Source organism: Spermophilus citellus (assembly GCF_964194105.1).
Source record: "Spermophilus citellus genome assembly, chromosome: 3".
In the NCBI taxonomy this organism is placed as follows: domain Eukaryota; kingdom Metazoa; phylum Chordata; class Mammalia; order Rodentia; family Sciuridae; genus Spermophilus; species Spermophilus citellus.
Genome location: NC_138184.1, coordinates 158479794 through 158495616, shown reverse-complemented (window position 1 = coordinate 158495616; position 15823 = coordinate 158479794). Strand labels below are relative to the sequence as shown.

Below are 15823 nucleotides of genomic sequence, written 5' to 3'. Positions count from 1 at the left end.
TTGGATTATTGTAGAAAAGTGAGAAAAGGCATACAGATTTGAATGTTCCAGGTATATTTGGGAAAAAAAATGAATAAAGCTACTCTTACTGAACTAGAAAAAAATTTATGGGGAGGAGTATGAGACAGACTTAAAGAGGTAATCTTGAGTTTAAATTGCAGAAACTATTTTAGTGCCAGGAAAGTTGACTTTGTAGTAATCAAGACCCACTGATGTGTCCTTATTGCCTATCATAGTGACATGAAGAAAAAATAGTAAATGTAGCTATGTAAAAAATCCATATAAAGCTGTCAAATTTTAGGAAAAAGCATATACCAACTTGGAGACATGAAAAGAAGCTAACATTTACTTAGTGCTAGTCATATTCCATGCCTTGCATTAGGTCTTTGCTTCATAATAGTCCTCTGCAGTAGCTATTAAATGTCATTCTATTGATGAGAAAACTGTGTCCAAAGATTGGCTGGCCCAGGACCACTTAGTGTATAAGAAGGAGAGCTGTCTTTAAAACAAATGTGTCTGTTACTGCCCTTTTTTGGCCATGCCATGCCAGGCTAGTATTTATTTAGTCATCTTCTTGCATGCCTTGTACTATTTGACTCTAAGATTCACTGTGTCCTGGGTGCTTATGGTCTGACAGGTCTGCACAGGAAAAGAGAGGATTCAGGCCTGAATTGGAGATTGGGAAAGCAAAGGAGCTAACAGTGGCCTGCCAGTGACTTGCCAAGCAGCAGGAAAATGGACTGAATTTGCAGCCAGTCTATTTTATATTATGTAGTGTAGAAGCATGAGGGTGGTTTGGGTAATCCTTCTTTTGGAGTTGTCAGTGACTACAGGATCTTTCTCTTTTATGTATATAAGGAACTCTACAAATCAGTAATAAAAAGAAGTCTAAATGGTCAAATGAGACAACATTCTACGAAATTACAATTTATTTTTTTCTTCTGTCAAGTTAACAAGATTTGAAAATAATACTAAATGATTGCAAGAATGTTAAGAAATAAGCACTTCTTCAGCTGCTATTAAGAATGTAAACTGGACTGGGGTTGTGGCTCAGCAATAGAGCACTCACCTCACACATGTGAGACCCTGGGTTCTATCCTCAGAACCACATAAAAATAAATAAACAAAATAAAGGTATTGTGTCCATGTATAACTAAAAAATATTTTTAAAAAAGAATGCAAACTGGCATATCATTCCTGAAAGGTATTTTTTTAATCATATATTAGAATTCTTTTTTGTTTGTTTGTTTTTATTAGAAAGTGGATACTGGAACTCCTGAAGATGTTTATGTCCATGGACCATATTCTCTAACAATTTATCCCAGGAGAATCACACACCCAGAGAATTATAAAGCCACTTGCTTTATCATAGCTTGGTTATTTTCCCTTATGTTGCTATTAATCAGAATTTTAGTTTAGCTTCTGGGATATGTCATTTAAACCAACCAGATTGTTTTATTGTTGCTATATGTACATATAATCTGGTCTTTATTTGAGTAAATTCAGCTCAACATCAATAGGATAACAACTCAAGTCTATGAGGGAAAATCTTCAAACTAGAGTTTATCTATGCCATTTACTCTCCTGAACTGCCTCAATGATTACTTGTACACAAATCATTTTTTAATATTTATTCTCTAAATTGAAACTCTTAAGTAAAGCATTTACTTTAAGTACTATTGCATGGTTTGCTTTTAATTAAAAAATAACCTTCTAACCTCTTTGAGAACAGGAACTAGTCTTTAAACATCCTTCCAAGGCCTTCACTATACTCCTAAATTCATGTTGGTATTTTTCCCAGAACCTCTTGTTTAAAAAAAAGAAAAAAGAAAAAAAAATCCCTGTTTCAGTAAGAGTGGCTAGAGAGAAAGAGTCCAAATGATTCACTGAAAGTTGCAGTGGCAGATTTAAGGTCAGAATGATATTTCTTTTTCCACTTTTGTTGAGACCTCACCAACTTCTTAGCATTTGTAAGATTTGTGTATGTTCCCAGTTTTCTTTTTTGAAAAGTTTGATTTCCACTTGATGCTTTCTTAAAGTTTTTTTAACTATATTCTGAAAGGAACCACTAAGTTAGGAAAAATTTTTGAGGATTTGAATAATTTGTACACCTTCTTCCCTTAGCTTCCTTCTTAAAAACTTGTCCTTGATATTTGTGCAATAGTCTTATTCCTCATCTGTCTAGTTTAATTACATACAATGGTTCTTTTATCCATTTTTTTCTTAAATATTTAAATGCTTCCCAATGACTTATCTCCCATTCATAACAACCATTGCTATGCTGATGGCTTAAATTCTGGTGCTTGTGAAGAATAGGCAATCAGAGCATATATCTTGATTAAGTCCACATAGAGCTTTCATCTTGGCTCACTTCTGAACCCCAAGTCTAAATTTCTTTATTTTCAACTTTTTAATATGAATTTCTAGCCAGCACTTATAGTTAATAAGCCTAGGCACTGAACTTACTTTTTTCCTGTAGAAAAAATTGTTGTTTACCTGTTCTCCTTTACTTACATAGTAATACCACCATTCTCCTAGTCACTTGGTTTGGAAATTTCTAGAATCATCTTTAATTCATTCCTTTTTCTCACCTCTACACATAAGTCATATGTAAAGTCCTATCAGTTCCACCCAAGTCCCATATCCATATCCTTTGCAATCCTGGCACCTTTTATTTTCCTCCCTCTCTCTCTCTCTCTCTCTCTCTCTCTCTCTCTCTCTCTCTCTCCCTTTTAAGTTGTTGATAGACCTTTATTTTTTTTATTTGCATTGCTGAGAATCAAACCCAGTGCTTCACACATGTCAGACAAGTGCACTACCACTGAGCCACAGCCCCAGCTCCTTTGTCTCTTCACTCACTTTCTCAATTAGCTGACATGGCCTGCAGATTGTAACATTAAAAATAAATAGGAGATCAGTTTATTTCCTTCTTCAAAAACTTATAGTATTCTTTATCATTCACATATTCTTAAGCTTTCCCAGGCTCAAGCTGCATTTCCAGTGCCCTCTTCCTTCCTTCTTTCAACTGTACAGTGTTCAGTTCATTTATTAATTCAACATATATTTATTTTACACCAGACATTGTTCTAAATGCTATTGATATAACAGAGGATGAAAGAAACAATGGTCCCTGCCCTTGTGGATTTTGTACTCTAGTGAAAATAATACTTGTCTCACATTTACTCTTGTGTATTAAGTGCTTTAAGGACTTTTTCTCATCAACCAATAATGCCAGCACTCTCTCTTCCTGGGTAGATACATGTCTTAAGGCACAATGTCAAATGTCACATTTTTAAAAGAAATGTTTCCCTGATGCCACCTGTCAGAATTAATATCTTTTTCAAAGCTCTAATACCACACAATTTTATTTGGCTTTTCAATTACAGTTAGTTGTTTAAAAACCTGCCTTCTTTACTGAATTAATGTTTCTTAAGGATTAGGACTGTCATATTCACTTTTGTATCTTCTCTGAGTCTTTCTCATGAAGTATTAACTTAAATTTAATCCTGAACTATTGGCTTGGGATTTCTATGTATAGTCAGATCTCTCTGATTTTAAAGAAAGATATAAAATAGCAAAGGCAGACATCCTTAATCACTGGGTTACATTTTTCACCTAAGAATTTTAAAAAAATAATAACTTCTTTTTCCACCTGCCTACAGAAGAAAACAGGGCATTCATAAGCTTTCAGTAGGAAGATATAACTTAACTAAATTGGGAAAAGGGAAAACATCTATGTAACTGTATAGAAGAGGAGAAATGTATTTAAATCACTATTGTAAATGTCAGCTTCAGACAACATTCATGACAACTATAAACATTTTATGAAAAATTTAGCCTATATGGCAATTTGATCCTCTGGAGTGAAACTTTTTTGAAAGTTTTTAATTCTGTTTCATATGTCTCACCTCCCCCTGCCCACAATAAAGCAACAACAAAATGAAATTACCTGTCTCCCACTGAAAAGATTTTTCTTTCTCATGCCACTTTTCTTTATTGATTTTATAGACTTTTGTAAAGAATCAAATTATTGTGTATAGATCACCTCAAAGTAAAATATCAATTTACAATTATACCTTTTTATATAATTTCTAACTTTCTAACATAATACAAATTCTAATACTGCAACTAGAATAAATGTTCCCCAAACATATTTCCCATTGAATATAACATTGCCATTAATGCTCCAACAGAGATCATTAGTTTAAATGACCATTTAGTGATTTTAAACTTAAGATTAACTGATGTTTTCATTGAGAAACAAATATAAACACAACCTGAAAAATTATTAATCTGAACCCTAAAATTTACCACTTTGCACTTTCTCAACAGTAACTTAAAATTTACAGGACATTTTGTATATACATTGACTGTGAAATCAATAAGGCAGTTGGAGAAACAAAGTTAAAGATATTAAGAGAAAAGTACGCAGTCACACTTACATACTATAGACAGGAAAGCAACTCCCATTTTTCAAACCAAAGCACCATTCTCTTTCTGATTATACCAGGATTCTTTTTCAAATTTGGTCTTCCTTCCTAAGCAAATGTGACATTTTGTAAACTGACATTTGTTAGAATTAAAAATTGCTAAATAGGACATAAATACATAAATAAATAAATAATGTTTTGTATTTTTTAAATAAAATCTGATTTCTTCTTTTCTTAGTCAATAGTAGGTAGGATTTTCTTATTCCCCTAGACCTAAGCTTCTTTTATCTTTTTTTAAAACTTGAAGATAGTATGTTTTCAGAGTTTCCTCTGTCTTTAGAGAGCCATAATACTTACTATACCTGACCCTGAGTTTATTCAGGAAAATACTTTCTCGGTCAGGTAGTAATACACTGGGACATGCCATCTTTAGTTGAAAAGATGGATATTTGTGCAGTCTTTCATAGCCACCAATTCATTTTTTTAACTTCTTCTCTTCTTGCTAAGCTAGATTATATTCTATCTTTAATAAAAATTAAAAACTGGATTTTCATGTGATTCAGTTCAGTTTTCATTCTATACTTCCACCCTTCTTTTTTCATTGTGATGATATAAATGGTTAAATTTGTGTCATTGTTTTTCTGTCTTGGTTATATATATTCTGTCTGTTCTGTCTCTTCCTTACTCTTTAAAGCTACCCCAGTAAGACTCGAAGTAGAAGAAAATACTGTCTTTCCATCCTTTGTAGGAAGCAGATGGTTATTGCCTTTATCACTGCAGAAAGGGTGGGAGGTACTGATGTCTTTCAAGAAGGTGAGATATTAGTCAGATCAGATCTCATGGATTTGGAGGAGTATAATCACCCAGTTATCTCTTCGTAGCCGGTGGGCATATAGCTCAGTGATAAAGCAATTGCCCAGCATGTGTGAGACCCTAGATTCATTCCCTTGCACCCCAAAGGAAGAAGAAGGGAGGGGGGAGAAATTTTTCTCTGGATATTTTGTTTTACTGTCTTTAGTCATTTATTCATGAGCAGTCTTTTCTCATTAATTTATTAAGATCCTTGATACAGTGACAATGTTAACTTTCTATCATCTCATAAACTGCTGAAAAAAGAGGGATTTTATCAATTGTTTTTTTTTAAGAAAGTATTATGCCATTGATGATCCTTATTTTGGTACAGTTATTCCTGTCTCTCTGTGTATTTTGTTTATTAAGAACATTTTGTGAGTATGTTGCTAACAAATTCAAGTTCTCAGGTTATCAAATTCAAGGAAATATATCAGTTTTTTCCTTTTAAGTATTAAAAGTGCTGTTTAGCATCTTTTAATACTTTAAAGCAAATTCTTTTGCAAGGGAATGATAAATTTTTACTTAATTCCTGGTCAGAGGGCTGAATTATTTAAGTTGCAGGTAGTTCCACTTTGAAGCCCAGGCTCGGGATGTGGCTCAAGTAGTAACGTGCTCGCCTGGCATGCGTGAGGCACTGGGTTCAATCCTCAGCACCACATAAAAGAAAACAAAGATATTGTGTCCACCTAAAACTAAAAAATAAATATTAAAGAAAAAAAGAAAGTAGTTGAAGCTGGATATCAATATCTATACAAAATTTATTCTTGTTTCTATTTTACTTTGTTAACCAAACTTGTCCCTTAATCCTTAAACTAGTGGAAATTTACTGAGCTTTTTATATTTTGATTCCAGACATTGAATGTTACATCAGATAGAATAAAGGGTATGATAGGGAAAATAAGCTTTTATGGTAACACTGAGTATGATTAAAATGAAAATACCATCTTACTGTCAAAAGAAAAAAGAAATGGCAGAAAGAACAAGAGGAGATGGTATTATTAGCCTGCCTCTGTTTGAGACAATTTGAAGACTGTTTCAATAATTTATATAATGTTCTGTTATTCAAATCATAACTCTAGTAATCAAAATTTTCCAATACTTTCAAATTTATTTAGTATAGAAATCCAGACTCTCTACCAAGGTCTCAGGAACTGGTATGGTATATGACTCTGTGATCTACTTTCTCACCTACTCTCCTCTTGAGCTTCAGCCACACTGGCCATGTCTCTGTTCCTCAGACACACAGAACTCTTGCCTTTGTACTTCCTTTTGCTCTGCTTGAATGCTGTTGTCCAGAATCTCATGGCTTTTCTCAAGGGGAAGGGAAGAGATTTTGGAGAAGGTGATATCTGAGGTGAGTCTCTAAAATGATAACTGCAGGCAAACAAATGGTTTGGAAGTGGTCAAAGAAGGTGAAGACATTTAGAGTGATTCAAAAGGTTAACTGAAATGATTTAGGGGAAAGATATGGATTCTGTGAATAATTAAGTTTAGCTACAATGTTGAGGTACTTGAAAATTATATCAACTGTTGATTAGAAATATTTTTGTCAGTAGGTGAGAAAGATTTAAATCTATTTTGAATTCAAGATTACGACCAAATAGAAGTCATAAGTTGTAATGCCCTGATACTAAACTTGTCAACCTTTGGGAATTTTTTTGCTGAATAAATAGTGTTTTAAGGTATCCCAATCAATGTTTTCACCTAAATGTTATTTTAAGTTCGCTGATTCCTTTGTGTACTGGGGGATAAAAAATGGAGAATGGACTGCAAACAGACATCTCTGGCCCCTGTTTCACCAGTGGTAGCTGAAGTGCCACTCTCCATGCAGGGAAAGTTCCTCAAAGGAATGCAAACTCTGAATGTCTGAGCAAAGGCTCATCTGCATTCCATGTATGAGAGGCTTTGCCATTTGGCATGCAGCCTGGGTTCTGGCATTGTAAGTCAGTCACTTCAGAAGAAAGCTAGTACTTTGTGATTCATTTGTATCAATAGTACAGATGTTTTTCTGCATCTGATTAACGAAATTTTAAATTTCTGTAACTTTCTAAATTCCCATTATGTTGAACATCCATTTTGTTTTCTATCATGAACTCTTATTGACGGCTAAATCTTGAGAAAATCCTAAACTCTAAACTGTTGCAGAATTGATCCTTCTTCAAGGCTTTTCCTCCTCTGACATTCCCCAATGCTCATGTTTTTTATCCCATTTATTGAGAGACTCTTTTATAATCCCAGCATGTAAACAAAATGTAAATGCACTTTGGACTTTTACTATTCCCTACACATATTAGGGGAACACAGTGACCAAGAAGTGCTGCTATAGGTCTCATCTGCCCTTTGTTCCAACTGTCATTCCATCAGCTTGTGGCCACACGTACCTTGACTTTTAAAAGAACAGGCCTTCATGGTCAGACATTTTAAATATTTAATTCTTTAATATTTGAATCCTTTAAACCAAATATTTGTTTATAGCTTTTTTGAATATTCTAAGAAAAGTACATCATAGTACATGCTTGACAAACAAGCTACAGTTTCTTCAGCCTCTTTACATCCTGTACTTATACCACAGAATACTATTGCATATTAGATACCCTCTAGGGAAAGCACTCAAGAGTAATATAATACCTCTCAGCATTCTTGCCCCCCACCCCCAGTAGTAGCACACCACTGATGTGTATCAGTGCAGGTTTTTTGTCTTCTCCCAGCAACCAATTGCTTGGCTTTGTATACTGAAATGGTCCCAGGAAGCCAGCTGGATTTTGTGCCTATTCACCATTAAAGGGTTCTTGTTCATATCTCTTTGCTATTCCCCAAGTCTTTTACCTGAAAACTTGGAGGAAACCTGTAGAAAAATTGAGCCTTGTGTTTATAACCTCCAGGAATTCAACCTTTTAGAGTTCTTTAATTTCAGATATTTTTCTCCCTCTTCTTCCCATGCTCTGCCAAACGTGAAATAGTTCATACATCCCTGTCTTTCCTCAGAGACTCTTACCACCTTTTGAAATTGTTTGTCTGGTTGCCTTGTGACTTCTGTTCTTTGGACTCAAAATAAGTTGTGATTTTTTTCCCCCATTATCCTGTACTTTCTTCTCTTGGGATTTTCTTCTTCCTAACCAGAAATGGGGCGCCTTCTCCCCCTGCTTTATTTTAATTAGTATCTTAGTGATTAAGCACTACTTTGATTAAGGTGGATGTTTGCCCTCCTTTCGTAGAGTTCAAAAAGACACACACACACACACACACACACACACACACACACACACACATTCATTTGTTAAATGAGGGCTAGCTTAAGAGACAATTGACCCTACCAATTTGTTGTCTTAGGTAACTTCCAAAACGTGGTGGTAGTGGTGTTATTTAATCTTGACTTCTTAACTGACTTATCTATGAAAATCTTATCAATAAATTGCTACATTTAGTTACCTCCTACATTCTGCCAGAAGTTTGACTTTAGAGTACTGTATGTGCTAGCAAAGTATGTCATTCATTGCCTCATATTCTTTGGAAAGTATTCTGACACCCACCCAATCAGGAAGGCATCTGGTAACACCTTACTTAAAATTTAATACTTTTTAAAAAATTGTGACCATGAAATGTGAAGCACAACTTTGAAAGCCAGTAGTTGCTATTGGGAGGGTGGGGTGAGGATTAGAAATTATTTTTTAATGAACTCTTTGGTCTGCTATATGGCTAGTCTCTAGACATTTTTGAGTAAGAATTAAATTATTTTCCATTCACATTCCAGTTTGCCTTTGGGAATTAGAAGAGGAAATTTCTTTACTCATCTATGTTGGTCAACTTTCTCATACTATAACAAAGCCCGAGATAATCAACTTCTTAAGAGAAAGGTTTACTTTGTTTATGGTTTCTAAGGTTCTACTATATAATCAGTTAGACCCATTGCTTTTAGGCTTACAGCAAAGTAGCAGATCATGACTAGAGTGCATGGCAAAGCAAAACCACTCACATAACAGCTAGGAAGCAAAAGAGAGGAAGAAGAGACTAAGATCCCATAGTTCCCCTTCAAGGGCACACCACCAATAACCTAAAAACCTCCTAGTAGGCTCTACTTCTTGAAGCTTCTACCAACTCCCAATAATGCCAAACTGTAACCAAGCCTTTAACACATGGACCTTTGAAAAATATTACAGATCCAAACTATAGCTTTGCCCTCTGTAGATTCATGCCTGAGATCCCTAAAGCAAAAGCCACATTACCAAGATAAAAGCATATATATTTATTTAATGAAAGTTCCACTTGAAACAAGAACCTTTATAAGGAACTGGAGACCCAAATAAACAAGGAAACCTGTGTATTTTATTATTAAATCTGAAGAAGAAATGTGTAGGTGTAGAGTAGTATTAGACAAAGGGGATATGATCTGGTGTTAAAAAGCTAGGGGGCACATAGCAAGGCCTGTTTGTTCAGATTCTTCTCACTGTCCCTTGGTCTTCAGAGATAAGGATGTTCCTTTCCTCCAGAAATAGGAAGGACACCTCTCAAAGAAGGTTTTATGATCTGCTTCAGGAAAGGAGGGTGAGGGTGAACTTCCTACCTCTGCTGTTTTCTCAGAGGCCAAGGAGCTGTATGTTGATACAGCACTATCCAAACCCCATCAAAGATTGTGAAGTTTTTACAAGACAGTCAACCCAAATACTTGCTGATGATCTTCTGACGTCTCTGACCCTGTATCCATGGGAGGGCTCAGAAATATAGCATTTCAAAGTACCTAAGTGAAGAAAAGATGAAGCCAAGATTAGGACTATACGGATGAAGGGAAATTTCCCCACTGCCCTCTGAATTTATTCCACTGTTCACTGGAATAAACTGACTTTCAATTAAGTAGAAGAAAAAGCATGTAAATTTATTAGTATGCAAAAAGGGGGAATCTCACATTGATAACCTGTTTATCCAACATGACTCGGAAATTTAAAATACCCCTTTTTCTACAGGAGGGGAAAAATGAGGAATGTAGACAATTTTTAGGAGAGTAGTAAGTGATTTGGGGGGAACTCAAATGAGATAGAAGAACACACAGTGGCCTGAGACAAAGTCCATTGGTACTGCAGAATATCCAATGGATTGTAAATGATTCTCTGAAGCCAAAACAGAGGACATTGGTATGTGATAAAAATTTGTCCATATATGGATGGGCTGTGGATGTGGCTCAAGCGGTAGTGTGCTTGCCTGTCATGCGTGCGGCCCGGGTTCGATCCTCAGCGCCACATACAAAAAAAAAAAAAAAAGATGTTATGTCCGCCAAAAACTAAATATTAAAAAATTCTCTCTCTCTCTCTCTCTCTCTCTCTCTCTCTCTCTCTCTCTCTCTCTCTCTCTCTCTCTCTCTTTCTCTCTCTCTCTGAAAAAAAATTGTCCATATGTGGAAAGACTTCAGTCTTTCTTCTGTGATAGGAGCTCAGGGAAGGAGCCAGAGGTAAATGTTTCTTCTTTGGCAGTTCTGGAGTTTAGCCAAATAAATCAACTTTGCAGAAAGCCTCTCCCTGCATTTGAAATAGAGAAAATAAGATAAGGTTATAGACATCTTGCCTAGCACATGTGAGGCACTGAGTTCGATCCTCATAACCATAAAAAAATAAATGAATAAAATAAAGGTATTATGTTCATCTACAACTAAAAATATTAAAATAAAAAAGAAAGAAAAGAAAAAAAGCCTCCCATCAATAACAAAGACATTCCAATCACTCGGGAAAGTCCAAGGGTTTAGAAGTTTCCTAAGAAAAACAGGACAATGACCAGCCTAATTCTCTATTATGCAAACCCTCCACTTGGTGTATTTTCCTTTACTTAAAAAAAAATAAGAAGAACCAAATTTGGGGTCTACCATTAGGTTTAATTTTTTGTGTGTTTATGTATAGATAAATATATTTTTATTTATTCTTTTCTGTTTATGAGCCCATCCTACCCTTTTTTTTTTCCTTTTCCTTCCTTTATTCCTATTTCCATCCTACATTGTTTTATATTAGCCAGAAACACTTACTAGAACAGGAGAAGTTCATAGGTTAAGGGCACAATCCTCTACAAGACTGAAAAAAAATATCACATACCTGGGAGATAATCCATGGCTCTAGAAGTAGAAGTAGGAGAAATAGAAGAGTCCGTGGCATTCCTGTAGAGCCTTTAGGCCACTGCCATAACTTGGAGAGAAGTGTTCTATGTTAGAGGAGTGCCCCAAGTTCCTGGACCGAGAATTCCTAACAGATTCTGCTATGCTCCTTCCCTTGGGCTAGGTTGGGAAGGAATCTTAGAATTGGCTATTTTTTCTCTTGACTAACAGGGACTTTAAGGCTGTTTTTGCTAAAAGCACTGACTCTGCTTGGGCCTGCAGATATCCAGTACGCAACTGAAAGGAGGATAAAAGCTTGGCATCTCTGCCTTCATTTTACATATGTCTTCTTTGATACTTTAAGCAGGTAATTCTTTCCCTCCAAGATGGAAGGCATCAAGGTAAAAATAACTAAGATATTTTCAAGACTCAGAGGGACACCATAATCAACTGACAGCTTTTACACTGTCCTGTTCCAGATCAACAAGTTGCACCTAAAAGTATCCAGCCATTGCTTAAAAACTCAAGGAACATGCTGTCTTGCTTTCCTGACCTGTTCTTTTCTCTGAGTCATTCTCTCCTCTGGTCACCTTGTATTCCAAAAATCACAGGTCTGATTGATAAACATGTTGTGAGGAGCTCACACAAGAGCAACTTTCTTATTGCTGCCATCAGGGCTCTGCTCAGCATCCTGAGATAATGACTGACAACAGTTTAACGAAGACTGCTCAACTGTGTAGACTTCTGAACTCACTTCCCTGTATAATCTGGGAGTTCATGTCAGTAACCTTGACTCAGGATGGAAGACAGAGCTGAGGATGTTTGATTCCCCCTTATCTATAGCTATGTTGAATAAATTCTTCTCTTGCCTTTCACCATTACTTTTTCCATTTGTTTTTGTGGTAAGTAGCTGGATCTGATTTGTTGGGACTGCACAAAATCAGGTACACTCTGGCTCAGGACTCCAGTAACACACCACTCACATCCACTCAATCAGGAAACTGTTGTAAATCTCTTACTTGTCAGTATTCATAAAATGTTTTTGATATCTATAGTTAGTATCAGCTTTAGTTTTACTAATTTACAATGCAAGCTGTTTCCATTGGATTTGTCATTTTAAGCACCAGTTTTTGGCTTTCCTATGTACAGGTTCTTACTTAAACATTTTCTAAATTGCAATCTTCCTAATTTGATTGATTTTTATTTTTTGTAATTTCACCCAAACATTTTTCTTTCCTACCTATATGTCAATCCTCTATGACTGTGTTCAGTGCCATCTGGTTTATCTGCTGTTTCATTAGTGTTTCCTCTGTTCCCAACTTATGAATAAAGATAAAAGACTACATGCTGACCTCTTTGCTACTATACATGACATTTTATGCCAATTAGAAAAACATGCAGCTTATTATTATGACTCATTGCCTACTATATAAGCTGATCTTACATTCTAAACCCATAAAAACTATGGTTTTTATCCCAGCCTATTTTATAATGAAACTTTTATCTGATTTCATTATCTGCTTGAGAAACTCAAACATATAACATCTGTGCCATTATAAACCTACTGTATAGCCCAGCATGAAATTTTTAGAAAAATAAAACCACAAAGCTGATCAATTTGTATATCTTTGTGGTCCTTTCTGTAGATTGTCTTCTAATATTAAATTTTTTGTTCATAAATGACATTAAATATATGCTACAACTCATTCTGGGAGATGCTATGGTTTCACAGGAAGGAAGGAAAAAGAAGGAAAGAAGAAGAAAAGAAATAAAGAGAAAATAAAATATAATTTTCTGATTGTTCAAGTAGCTTGTGTTCAGTTTCTTCCTTATTAATGTATAATGCCTGATCAGCTCCTTTTAGCATGTTTGCTACAGAAAAAGAAGTACAGAATGTAGAACTTAGTTTTGTTTTTTCACATCATAGCAAGTAAACTGCAAGATGAATAATGACAATGTGGTTGTCTTCTGCCTAAACTTTTCTTAATCACTTAAAAGATTTATGGAGATAAAAGTCACAGGAAATAGTAACCCTAGTAAACAGATAGTGTGTAACCCTGTCTGTTATTTGTAGCACATTGGAGGCTACAAAGAGGAATCAAATAGTTTTGCCCTTAGCAAGCTTATCATGTAGTAGCATATATGTTGATTACATAGAGATAATAACAGTAATAAGATTTTCTTAGCAGTTACCCATGTACTTAGGAAGACTACTATTGAGTTTGGAAAATTTTCTATTTTCTACACATTAGAACCTAAGTCCCGGGCTATAGAATTATTTTGTGGTTTAAGATTTAGAGACAGGGTTCCTAACAACCAAATTAAATGTGTGAACCTAAGAATAGTCTCAAGTAAGAGGTAGTGAAGAACAATATTCTTGGGACAGTGGAAGAAATTTAAGTATCAACTGGCTGCTACATGCTATTTTGAAGTTATTGTTCATTTTCTTAGGTATAATGATAATAGTTTGTGGTGTGTGTCAGAGAATGTCCTTATTCTTAGTAGAGGCATACTGAAATATTTAGGACAAAAGTGTCATGATTATGCAACTTATTTTTAAGTGGTTCAGCCAAAAAAAAAAAAAAAGGAAATGCAAAAAGATCTGTGTGTGTGCACGTGCACACTTAAAGAGAGAAAAAAATCTATGGCAAAATGTTACCAGTTACTAAATGTAAGCCTTAGGTGTAGGAATTTCTTTGTACTATTATTATAACTTTTCTGTATTGGTGAGAATTTTCATAGTGAAAAATCACAGAAGAAATAAAATAGTGATAAAATTAGGGAAACTACCTGTGTCGAATGGGTTCTCTGTTTACGAATTCACTTAACATGCCATAACTATGTCACCAAAGCCAATTTCAGTGAAGGAGAACTTTCTTCTCCTTAATTTATTGAGTTGAGTAGAAAGGATAGTGAAAATTGTTACAGACACAGTATTTTCCAGATTAAAATATTTGTTTATTTTAATTTGTTTTATTTATGTATAAGTAAAATTTGACTAAAAGTATATATAACATTCGGTGTTCTCATTTTAAGAAATAAGGAGAATTTCCTATCAGATTAATTGTATAAGACACAAATACTTCATAGAGTTGACTTTATTAAATAAGAGAAAACTTGATATCATTATTTCAAGTTAATAATTTTAAAAATATAATAATTGTTATACAATAATAATCTTAGTTCCTTAATTATTGGATTTAGTAATTATCACTCTTTTGGTTCCTAATCTTAATCTTGACATGTACCTCCTGTTTTGTTTATTAAGTCAAGTACATGCCCGTAATCTTAGTGACTCCCAAGGCTGAGGGAGTTTGAGGTCAGCCTGCCTGGGCTACTTAAAGAGGCCTTATCTCAAAATTAAAAAAAAAAAAAATTAAAGGACCAGAGATGTAGTTTAATGGTAGAACATCCCTGTAGTTTAATTCCCAGTACCACAAAATAAAAAGATATATACTCATTAAAATTATGTATATATATAATAAATAGTAAAAGTAAAAATGAAAAAAAACATGCATTTGTAAGCCCCCCCCAAAAAAATTGGATACACATACAACTAATTCTAAAAGCAATTTTAAAAAGTAAAACTTATAGTATTTTAAAGTAAAAACCAATTTCCCCAAACCCCTCCCCTACAGCAATATAAAATTCTTGGAATATTTCTAAACATTGTCAGTTATGATGTTTAAAAAGAAAAACTTGTAAGTTTTTTTTTAAATCATAACCAACAATAATTTTTTTAGAGTAGTTTATATGTGCAGTAAGCTATTATCTGGTTTTGGTTTTTGTTTGGTTTGGTTTGGTACTAGAGATTCAACCCAGGGTTTCTTTACCACTGAGTTACATCTCCAGCCCTTTTTATTTTTTATTTTAAAATGGGATCTCTCTAAGCTGCTTAGGGCCTCACTAAGTTGCTGAGGCTGGCCCCAAACTTGCAATCTTCCTGCCCCAGCCTCCTGAGTCACTGGAATTACAGGCTTGTGCCACCATGCCCAGCTATTAACTGTATTTAAAAATGTCATTTTATTATAGGAAACTCTCCAATTTATGTATGAAATACAAATCATATAAGTACCGACCATATGTCAGTAAGGAATAATCAAGTGTGTATAAATACTTCTTTGAGATCATTTTGATATTCAGAAGAGCATTCAGATTTGTCGTATGTGTGTTGTTGTACTTGGGGTATAAATTTAATTGTGTGTTGAGAATCTGATTTAAGAAATTAGCTCATTTTCTATTAGCAGAGATTGTTAGGAAACAGTTTTTCTAAAGACCAAACAATGTAGGTGATGATAGAACACCATAAACGGGTGTTCAGAAACCAAGAAAATTAGAAATCAGCAGAAACTGAGTCCTAGAGAAGAGTTATGGCCAAGATTACAGTTATCACTAGGTAGTCACAAAAACAGAAGAAAGCAGAGTTCCTAAATCCCAGTTGACTGATCTTTCCACTCACCACAGTTGTACA

General features: G+C 34.7%; 1 protein-coding gene and 1 long non-coding RNA gene across 2 annotated transcripts in view; one reads left to right on the top strand and one right to left on the bottom strand.

The window, feature by feature from the left end:
* The window catches only part of ZNF277 (zinc finger protein 277), a 136632-nt gene that overhangs the window by 87999 nt on the left and 32810 nt on the right, over positions 1–15823 (top strand). The window lies entirely within an intron of this gene.
* The window catches only part of LOC308643996, a 117857-nt gene continuing 111633 nt past the window's right edge, over positions 9600–15823 (bottom strand). Inside the window, exon 3 of the long non-coding RNA XR_014020880.1 lies at positions 9600–10017. This is a non-coding gene — a long non-coding RNA (uncharacterized lncRNA). The remainder of the gene's footprint in view (positions 10018–15823) is intronic.